Source organism: Oreochromis aureus, linkage group 23, assembly GCF_013358895.1.
Source record: "Oreochromis aureus strain Israel breed Guangdong linkage group 23, ZZ_aureus, whole genome shotgun sequence".
NCBI classification, from domain to species: Eukaryota; Metazoa; Chordata; class Actinopteri; order Cichliformes; family Cichlidae; genus Oreochromis; species Oreochromis aureus.
In genome coordinates this window covers 1,767,510-1,778,446 of record NC_052963.1, presented here as the reverse complement: position 1 = coordinate 1,778,446, position 10,937 = coordinate 1,767,510, and the positions used below count along the sequence as shown (strand labels likewise).

Here is a 10,937-nt window from a genome sequence, read left to right as displayed (position 1 = left end):
TATGGTGCTAGCTTAAAGTTAGGGTGGAAACGTTAGCTTATATTGTAGTAAAGCTGTTACTGTTTAAACGATGTTAGCACAGAAATATTAGCTTCTGTCATGACTGATGAAGTTACTAGTTAATAAAGTTTCCAGTAAAGTGATTAATCGCAGCCACAGGTTGACAGTAAATATCTCGATTAGCTTCAATGCATCTGTAATAAATATGTGCAAGTTTCAGTGCTTCGTTTAAACTGTATGATACTTATACTGACCCAGGGTCAGTGTAAAATACAATCCTAGCTGTGTGAACAAAGCCTGGCTCCTTTAATCCTGCATGACAAACCTCAGGATGCAGGTTATTATTACTCTTTCCTGCTGGCACACCTGTCACACCTGAGAGTCAGCTAGAAACTTACAGTGACGTGGACATCATGCAAAGACTGCCAGACTCTGTAATACTGTAAATGATCAGTGACTCAGGTTAACACTAAACTTTAAACAGTCCCTCTGTGTCTCTGTGTGTGCTAAACATGTAGGACTGAGTCAGGCTGCATTGACTGTGGGACTTTTCTGTGTTAAAAGCAAGTTGAAGACGCTCAGAAACATTTGAAGATTAAAATTTAGCATTATGGCTGCTCGTGGTGTGTAAAGCTTCTACTCAGCTGTATTTTTGTTACTAATTTATGTTTGTTGTTGTTTAACACAGATTTCAGAAGAGCAAAGATGAGCACTGTTGCTTAATCCTTAATAGTTTAAGTGGATTGGAAATAAAAAAATTCCAGATTTTTCTTCCACAGAAGTTTCATTTGTCAGTGTGATGAGGGGGCTGCAGTGAGGACACAGCCTGGTCACTGAGGTCAGAGGTCAGAATCTGAAACAGCTCAGGTTTATATCCTAGGGGTTATAAAAAAAATCGAAATGTATTTATAAAGAAACCTTTAAATAATAGTCATAATTATGATTATTATTAGAAATATCAAACATTTAAGTGGATTTTCTGTTACACATATTGTCTTAGCCCTGCGATAACTGGCAGCCTGTTTTTGTCCTGTATCAGCTGGGATAGGCTTCATCCTCCCGCGATCTTGAATTGGATACATGAATTGTATTGAATTGTATTCCAATTATGTAATCTGATCATTCACAAACTCAAGGTATCCAATCAAAATGTTAGTAATAATTATAAAATGGGAAAGCAGAAATAAGTGTGACATGAATGTAAATGTGTTAGCTGACATAGAGGACAGCTACATGTAGTCTGAAAAACCTTTGTTGTCAAGTTTGCAGGTCTATCACGAGACATTCTTACATAGAAGAGACTGTTAAAGTCTAACTCAGTGAAGCATTATTGGTCCCGTCTGTTTGGATAAATATAGTAAGCTGATGTATGTGCATTTATTGACACACTTTCTTAAGTGCTTATCCAGTTCAGGATCACAGTGGAGCTGCAGCTGGATGTGTTCAGTAAAGAAACCTTACAAAAGTTAACAATAAACCTGCATCTCTGTACGTTGTTGTCTACAGGATGAGAAAATCGAACTGGAAGACTGTGGAACATGTTAATAAATGTTTGTGTGTTTATTCCTGTGTCTTTCACAGGAGGCGCTGAAAGGTTTCCCTAATAGTTCCTGGTGAATCAAAGCAGGACCATAAAGGTTGCTGGACTGCATGATGGCCTTACCCCTGAGCAGTCATCCTGTTAAAGGAGGAACCAGTTAGAAGCTGTTTTCAAAGTAGCTGAGCAGATTTCATCTCAAGTAAACCATTAACTGTTTGTTTGTTTGTTCTGCCACTTAAAGAGCATTTAAGGACGTCTTTTGAGTGTCTAGTTGAATTAATTCTACTGGCTCTCATGGTCATTTGTGATTATGGACATATTTTTCATGTTCATCCAGCTATTTAGTAAATTCTATCTATTTAGTAATATCTGTCAGCTATAAAATATAATATAAATATAAAAATATATAAATATCTCCTGCCCTTTATATTTTAATGATGTAAGACCAGACGTCTGTTATCCTGTTACATTAGCATTCCTCACATATGAATGAGATGCTGTACAGTACAATCCTACTGACACAGCAGAGGGATAACGACGGCTATTCAACATCGTTACATGACACAGTCGAGCTGCATGTTGCAGACAAAGTGACTAAATCATCTTTTTTGTGGTTTATTGTCTTCAAACCAGCAGACAAAGCCGATGGCAGAAGATGTTTGGAGAAGAACTTCAGGCCGTGGACTGAAAAGGTATTTTTTTCTTGTTATCAAAAGACATTTTGAGTGACGGCTTCTACAACTGTACTGAAGTAAAGCTTACAGCCTAAGAAGCCACAGTGTTGATATTCAGCAAAAAGAGAAAAGCTCACTAGTTTGAATTTATTTACAATCATAGTTTTTATAAATTCTGACTGTAAACAGCTTTTACAGCTTTGATATTGTTTGACACTCGATGTCAGGTGATGGTATCTAATTTAAAGGTTTCTTTGTCCCAATGAGCCATTTACACTGACCAGTTCAGTTTAACTGTAACACATTCATTATTTAGATCCAACATTTCTAAGAGAAATAACTGAATGTAAAAAACGGCAGCCCTCAGGCCAGGTTTAATTGATAGAGATATATGCATGCATTATGAAATTTATGTATCCCAGATCATTGTTATTCATCTAGTCATGGCAGACCCACCCCTTCCTCCCAAGTAAACTGCAACCCAAAAGAACTAGTGGGGGTATTTACACACTCACAACCAGTGTGGGGTAAAAAGAGCCACTAAAAACCTGTCAGCCTGCACAGCTACAGATGTGCTAAAAGCTATAACAGTTAGAAGCTCTGCTTATGGAGAAACCCTTGGAGAAACTTTCTAAGTCTAACAGAGGACAGGTACTCCTGCCCAAATAACATGATATAATCCCACATACAGCCCAGCCATAAAGTGAACCAAGTCATTTAGTTAGAGACAGCATGGGAGCAAATGCCAGCCTGCACCAACCTGACATTTCTTCCTCCTGAATTAAATGGATGGATGGATGAAAGTTAAATGACTACAAACCTAAAGCCACTAGTTCCCACACTGGAGTTCCCTGACACTGTGTTTTAACTATATTTAGCTTGTATCAACAGTTGTAACAGGCTAAGCTACCTGAGAGACTGCATTGAGCGATTGTTTCTATCTGAATGGTTTCAGCTCAGATGTTCTGCTTTTTCCTTTCAGTAGATCAAAGCAGCTCGTGCTCTGTCTGCTTCCATTCTGATGGCAAGAAGAAGAAGAAGGAGAAGACTTCAGCGAAGTGGCATTCATGGTCTCAGTGGACAGTCATGGTCACACACTGCATGTGGTTTTAAAAGCAACATATCTGTTCACCACAACAATGGAGATGTGTAATATTAGTGCAGCTACGGTTTGTTCTTGAACATCAGTTCTGTTTTCTACTTTGACCACTTAGACCAAAAAAAGTGTTGTTTTCAGATTCTTTCTTTTTAAATCTATAAAGCACCTGTTCATTTTTTATTACAATTAGTTTCACATAAATGTTAGTGTTTCCTTTATGATCTTTTAATGCTTACGCTACACTGTGCACATCTACATAAGAGACGTTTCTGTTACCTATGTATGAGACTGGGCTGCTTGACTACGATTTGGAAATGGATGCAAAATCACATGGATCGTGCTATTGTTTGTTTTTTAATATGATGGACTGAACACAGGAGGTATCTGACTAAGCAAAGATTAGTCCGATCCCATTTCTACCTGTCTCTGCTGTTTCAACTGTAACTGTCAGGATATATATTTATTCCAGCTCTCATAGGGCAAAGAAATGACTCAGACTTGTCAAATGTTCTTTGACTTGATACACAATATCAAGTTCACAATTTTCTTACAAATAAAACTATAATGACAAACATGAACAGCTGTGCTTATTTCTGAGACATGATTGTTTTTGAACGTGTTCACATTTAGACAGTGTGCATCTGTATGCTGAAACTGTAATGGTGAACCTGAGGTGATGGTCAACAGAAGGCAAATATATATAAATATAAAACAATATTGAAGTAATGTCTTTACCCTCTGCAGCGTGTGGACGCTGTGCACACAATCACCTTATTCACTGTGGTAAACATGCACCGCTAGCTCACGTGACTGACTGTCTCCATGGTTACATCGTATATTGTTAGCTATGTAAACAGCTTCCAAAGATACCGCCATAGCTCTCTGCAGCTGTAACACTAACGCTTTGCAAATCATTTCACGTTTTTGATAGTTATGAAGACAGAATATGTTTTTAAAGACATGCTAGGCGGTTGCTATGGTGGTTGCTGTGGACTAGGGTGGACCGCGTGTCTGATTCCTGTTATTAGCTGTCCGCCGTAGGAAGGCTGCGTTCCGTTTAGAAGTAGCGCCAGTCTGCCGTAACTCGAACTCAAACCCGGTTTTGTTCTTTAATTAAAGGGCTTTTACAGCCGTTCATGACACACACGCACACACACATAAAACACTTTGCCTCACCATGAGAATGCAACTTTACTAAAACCTTTAAAGTATCTGATATAGGATAGAAAAATGAAGCAACCAGAGATTTAATGGTGAAGACTCTGGGTTCTGTAGTTCACGTTTTACAGTCCTGAATGACTCACTGCACATCCATATAATTTATTGAAGAGGAGTTTAGAATGCACTTTACATTTAGACTGTTGCTGTTTAATTTTTTACATTGTTACCATGTCGTGAAGAAGGTTCACCTGCTGGGGGTTTGATGGATCAGCTGGACAATACAGTCAAAGACAGACTTCACCCATCATATGCAAGAATCCTAGTTGGATTTTTGTTTTCACTCATATTTTAGAACCAAATATTGAAAACAACTGTGACAGACTGGATACCTGGTCAGGGTGTACATTACCTTTCACTCAAGCATCCCAGGACAGAGCCCTGCCCCACCATGAGCCTGGGTGGATACGTGGTTCTAATATAAAATGACTGATACTGAATTTGAATATTTCATGAATTATAATACAAATTCCTAGGCGTTTGTTCCAGCAAGAGTAATATTGATTACATATGTCTGAATTGCTAACCCTAACCCTAGCTCAACAGACCACAATGCCCTGGACTGTCAGTATTATTACATGCTGTGAACATAAGTAGCTTTGATCACAGTTTATGTTGTAAAAGAGAAGGAATATTAAAAAAAAGATCAACATTGTGATATTATTTCTTCCAAACTGACCAGAAACATGCTTGTCAGACTCTCACAGCACAGGATCAGACTCACTGTGCATGACGGCTCAGGCCAGTAATGTTTGTTAGATTGTCAGTTGTTTAGTGCTTCTGTACAGTTAGGGTCACCATCTCTATTTCAGTATAATTAATATGCAGAAAACACTAAAAGTTGATTGTCTTCCAATATTCTAGCATAATTAAAAAACTTTGACTTTGTAAGTACATATTGTTACAGTCCTAATGCCAATATGATTCTTCATAACGCCTGCTTTGAAATACTGAACTTTAAAATTGACCTGATGAAAGATAATTTACAGTGGCAGTCTGTCAGGATAATTCTGACTATAAGATCACTGTATTAATCTGATCCTTCTGAAATGTGCTGTGAATGACTGCTGATGCAACTCACTGTGGGAAAGCTGTTAATAAATGAATCTGTGACACATGCAACACATTCACAGAGGAAGAGGACACAAAGGGAGGACACGCAGAGGCTGTGTTAAAGTCAGAAATCCAAATCTTTAGAGAATTCAAACAACAGTAAAAAATAACTGAGCACTGAAAAACTTAAAGCAATGTGAGACGAAATAAAAGGAAGCAGCGCCGTATATTCACTGAATTATCATCAATTACAAAAGAGAAAAACGACAATTTCTACGGTTTGTTTTCTTAATTGCAGTTAAGAGTGTGGCTGGTAAAGATGGAAACATACAGAATGTAAACTGAGTGAGTTTGGTGAACTTTGTTAGTAACAAATGAGGTAAAAAAACCAAAACAGACAAAACACAGAAAGAGGCTCTCAGTATTCATGAATAATTAGAAAGCATCTAAACATTCTGGTCGTGGATTTTTACAGTCTTAGTTCCGCTCGCTGTCATCATTATAATCATCATGATCAATGGCGAGGTCCTGAGGTGGGCGGGGCTGTCTCTGGTGATGTCACCATGAAGGAACAGCATCTGGCACGTGTTGCTGAAACATCCCAGTACACTGGTGTAGTTTCCTCTCCAGCTGGTTGACATTTGACACTTCAACATTAAGGGGAAGAAGAAGAAACAGTGTTAGGTCAGGTGACCACATGGTTTCTAAAATAACTGACAGGAAGTAACCAGGCCGTTAGAAATGGATGGCATGTGTTTGGAGTTACTGTAGTTAGGTAACTCTACTTACCAAAAGCAGAAGCACACAGATGGCAGATCAGATGCTGAATGTTGCAGGAACATGCTCATGTGTGGTGATCATTCAGTGCTGCTCCGGCAGGTTAGACAGTCCAAGACTGATATCCTGCCCATCTGAGAGTTTGAAAACACACATGCAAAGATTTATTTTGTGTTACAGTCAAAGTTGGATGTTCGTTTTTGTCCTTTAAAAATGTTTGTCTATTTGAAAGCACTAACATTTAAGGATGACTCGGATCGTCTCTCTCTAACAGTATCTCCTTTAAAGGGGAGATGTAGGAAATCAGATATCACACACACAAGGGTGAAGAAACATTAGAGCTCAACTTTGGATACATTAGATCTAAATAGATCAAAGTAGCTCTTAGTCTCAGCAATCAGTGAACAGACAAACAATGATACATGAATACAATATAGTATTGTCAATACAGGTGTGAAATTAATGTATTAAAAGTAATATATATATATTTGATAAATTAGTTTGCTAAATTAGAATATATTTTTCTTTTTCTTTCATTTAACAATTGCATCTGAATGAATTAAATATTGAACCAAAATATGTTGTCACATTCTTCATTCTCAAATACAAATTTCACAAAGTAAATTTTTGATTAACATAAAAAATATGAATTACAAAAAATAATTGTATATTATTAAAATATTATGCAACCATGACCAAAGTCAGAATCATCATTACAGTATTGTGGACTTAATGCTTGATAAACTTCAGGGGAGCTCATGATGACAGAAAACTGTAAACAACACTCTGAAGTCTGAAGCTGCTTTTCTTGTTTCTGTGACCTCAGCACGCTGACAGACTTGAAGTTGCTACAGATTTTAAAAAGTGATAATTACAGGGAAGAAACTTCTCTTTTTCATCCGTTTAATCAAACATTTGATGCCTCAGCTGTCTCAGTCCTAAAGCATTCTGCAACTACAACTAACCTGAGGAGGCTTGGATTTGGCTGCAGGTGCCCCTGTACATCCTTCTCAGCAGCACACATGTGGGTACCATTTAATCACACTTCTTCCTGAGCTTTGCTTCATCACAAGACTAAAGGTGGCATCCCGTGTCACAGTCTTATCATCATCCAATTGGAGAAGAAACATTTACAGGCCTCCTGGTTTTGTTTTCTGAGCCTGCAAAAAGACTGAGGACAACAAAGCCCAGAGAACACGAGATACACAACATCCAACATTCAGACTCAACAGCCTCCATAAATGAAGAGCACCAGGTTGGTCCAGTTATACTAGATATAAGCATACTTCACATTACTGTGTATGAATAATAAGCAAGAGACAAACTTTGAAGATGCAGAGCATGGTGTCCCATCATCAGACTGCAAACAAACATCCACCAGGCTTCTTTGTTGGCAGAGGTGATGATTCTCCCATCAGGGATCAGTAGCGTGTATTAACCTGTGGTATAAGCAGCAGTCAGTGAAATATTACTGTTTCAGATAAGAAATCTAGCACATAAAAGCCAGGGTGGGAGGGATCTCTGCAAACTGACTTACCTCTGCAAGTGTGAGGCTGTTCCTCCAGCCTCAACAAAAATCTGACTCTCCCGTCACAAACAAAAAACTCCAGCTGGGAGATAGAAAACGCTGCCTGGGTCTTGCTGGATGTTGCTGGTCAGAGTCCACACATTAGCAGAGTGCTTCTTGGTCCCACTGACCCATGTAGACAGTGACTGTGGAGAACTGTTCTGGCAAACGGAAAAGAGAATTAAAATGACAAAAAGCCAAACAGGATTTCCACAAAGACTCTCTTAGAATCAGCAATCAGAAAATCATTGGTTCATATTACAATTAAATATGACCAGGCTCCTTAAATGTAAGCAGTTAAGATCTGATTTGATTTACATCCTTCACACAGCACATTTGTCCAGGCTGTCAGGTAAACATAGAATTAATCTCAGGTAGCATGACTCACAGTAGAGATTCAGTAAGAAAGATTGCCAGCTCTAATATTATTACCACACAATCCAAGGACACACCAACAGCTCAGATTTCTAGAAGTATTTAAACAAATGTCAGTCTATCCATTCATTTTCTTCTGAATATTCAATTCAGGTTCACAGTGGGAGGGTGGGGGGGTGGGGGGGGGGGGGTGTTGTGGAATTTTGTAAATAAAATCTGCTGTGATCAAGCTATTTATTACTGCGTGCAGGGGAGCCAACACACATCAAACATCACAGTTCACAGTCATGTCAGCTCTGCCACAGAAGTGGTGCTCCTACTCCTTTATGCATTCCAAGAAAGAGGGAGGAAGTTACAAACTGATCATACCACACTTCACGCGCCTCACTATGAAACCTAACGGATCAATGGTTAAGCTGTTTTGTGCCCTTGGCCTTATCAGCACCTGTAAAAGGAGTTGTTTTCTCAAACTGCTGATGCTGAAGTAAGTTCATCTAGTTTTAGAAACTTTCACTGAACAGTCTATAACAGTGTCACAACTAAGCATATGCATAAGCACTTAAATACCTTAAATGAGAATAATAGAAACTTTCTATTAGAGCCTGTCAGGAGTTTTCCTGTATTGCAACTCAGGTCGGAATAAAACGCTCAGACAGGTTTACGTGTACACGGGTGAGACTCAGGGAGACTCGCGCCATGTAATAAAAAGAAAGAGTCTTTATTCAGAGAGCACATACAGGAACAGAGAAAATAGAACTGCAGGCTTCCTGTGTAACTTCCCCATTTAGGAGTCTGCACAGAGTTGCAGAGTTTAAGCTGAATACTGAAAAGAGCAAACACATTTAGATAATGAAACGTACTTTAAAGCATAACATAATAAAAATCCCCAAATCCTAAAAAATCTCTTATCATTCCCTCCTGTTGTACATATGATATGTACATAGCAACCACTAACAGTGTATCAGCCTACGGCCACTTGTAAACATTAGTAGTCAAGATATCATAAAATAGTGGGCTTCGTGAGTCGTAGACGGTTCATGTTGTATCCAAGTGTCTATCTCATTATCACCTTCCTCATTCTGTGATAGGGTGATGTAAGCATGAATTGAAGCAGAATAACAGTATTATAACACCAACAAAACCAAGTCCTTTAATCAGCAGGGACTTCCAAGAGCCGCTTAAAAGCCACGTAAGCCAGTCTTCTGTGTTTGCGGCATAGTCTCGTTGTTGTGCATCCCGAAGTTGTCTGAGTGTTTTCAGAGCATCATTCATGTTCGGTGAGTGCACATTATCTGGAATGTATGTGCAACATGTGTTGTTAAAGAGGACACCTTTCTCCTTTCTCAGCGAGAATCATGTCCAACGCTACCCTGTGTTGCATTACTGCAATGCGCAGAGCGTCAATCTCTTGATCCCATTCGTCGTTGAATTTACATGAAGCATTCAGAACCTTTTGTCTTTCAGTCCAAAGTTTAAATTCCTCTGGGACATCGGAACCCCATATGGAATCATGCTGCTTGAGGTCTGGGGTGCTTCGTCTTTTCCTTGTTGTTGACGTTGAAGTTGACGTGGCGTCCATGGTTATCTTGAAAGTGTGGTCAGATATGAAAATGGGAGCGCACTGACCTGTCCAATTCCCAGGAAGGATATCCCAGGCCATCCCTTGCACCCAGAAGGTGCCATTTGAGATGAGGTGGTGTTTCCCATTGGCGTGGATCCGTTCTCTTGGCGGTAGCATAGGCTGTGGCTCAAATTCCCATTGTTTCCAAGAAAGACTGGGAATGATTTAGCCTTACTTCTGTGCTTCACTTCAACCCAGAACCATTCGTCACATGTGCCATTTCACAGTCCTATCTGGAGAGGTTCCTCATGGTTGACCACGATTCCCTGGAATTGATGCCCACGGCTGGCGTAGCTTATGCACACTTTGCTTGAATTATGTCCATTCCCTTCGCACACAAGGCGGCGTCTTGTGTCGTTAGCACATATAGGAGCAAACATAGCAGTCTTTTCTGGGTGTGCTGTCATGTATATATCGATACCATGCGTTGTTCATCTTCTTTCTTTCGGGTGAGTGTTAAGAAACTCACCAGGAGTGCAACATTAGCCACTAGGAGGACGAGTGTCTTCATGATGACCAGACACACCTGTGACCTCTGATGAGTAGACTACTGGCAAGAAGAAGAAGGCGGGGTATACCCGATCAGCCCTCCCTCCACCAATAGCTCACCATACAGGAGTTAGGGGTGTCGGCGTCTAAACGTTTTAGGTCGTCACTCACTCCTTTGCAGTGGCTTTGATGGATCCAAGACGGTCTTTCTGCTATTTTGCAGGCAGTAGGTGTGGTGAGTAGCACTTGATAAGGACCTTCCCACCTTGGTGAACTCCGATTTTTCTTTTGGAGTACTTTGATCAGGATCCGATCACCTGGTTTCAACCTGCAAGATACTGGAGAGTTGTTTAGAACAATCTCTTTATTTTCAAGTAATTTCAAGTTGTGAGTTTCTGAGAACTTTGTGTCAGTCTCATCCACATTTTTACCAGGCCTATACACTCAGGCCATGGTCTCCCTGTTTCTTCCATGCATTTTCTCAGTCTCTGTTTTATTTCCTAGTGCTTCAGAGACCTTACTGA

The 10,937-nt window shown here is 39.6% G+C and overlaps 3 long non-coding RNA genes across 6 annotated transcripts; 1 reads left to right on the top strand and 2 right to left on the bottom strand.

Moving 5' to 3' along the window:
- The first annotated feature begins 448 nt into the window (after window positions 1-448).
- Window positions 449-3,852, top strand: LOC120436390. Of its 4 annotated transcripts, none has more exons than XR_005610374.1 (4): window positions 449-845; window positions 1,582-1,739; window positions 2,177-2,232; window positions 3,197-3,232. It is a non-coding gene; the product is annotated as an uncharacterized LOC120436390 (long non-coding RNA). The 4 variants fall into 4 exon arrangements; XR_005610375.1 differs by having other exon boundaries at window positions 3,200-3,218; XR_005610376.1 differs by having other exon boundaries at window positions 2,174-2,232; window positions 3,200-3,218.
- A 1,863-nt stretch (window positions 3,853-5,715) lies between these two features.
- Window positions 5,716-6,649, bottom strand: LOC120436435. The gene is made up of 3 exons (XR_005610420.1): window positions 6,601-6,649; window positions 6,374-6,495; window positions 5,716-6,231 (listed from the first exon to the last, which is right to left on the bottom strand). It is a non-coding gene; the product is annotated as an uncharacterized LOC120436435 (long non-coding RNA).
- A 445-nt stretch (window positions 6,650-7,094) lies between these two features.
- On the bottom strand, window positions 7,095-8,290 carry LOC120436384. Its single transcript, XR_005610370.1, has 3 exons — window positions 7,899-8,290; window positions 7,327-7,800; window positions 7,095-7,209 (listed from the first exon to the last, which is right to left on the bottom strand). It is a non-coding gene; the product is annotated as an uncharacterized LOC120436384 (long non-coding RNA).
- Between the last annotated feature and the right edge of the window lie 2,647 nt (window positions 8,291-10,937).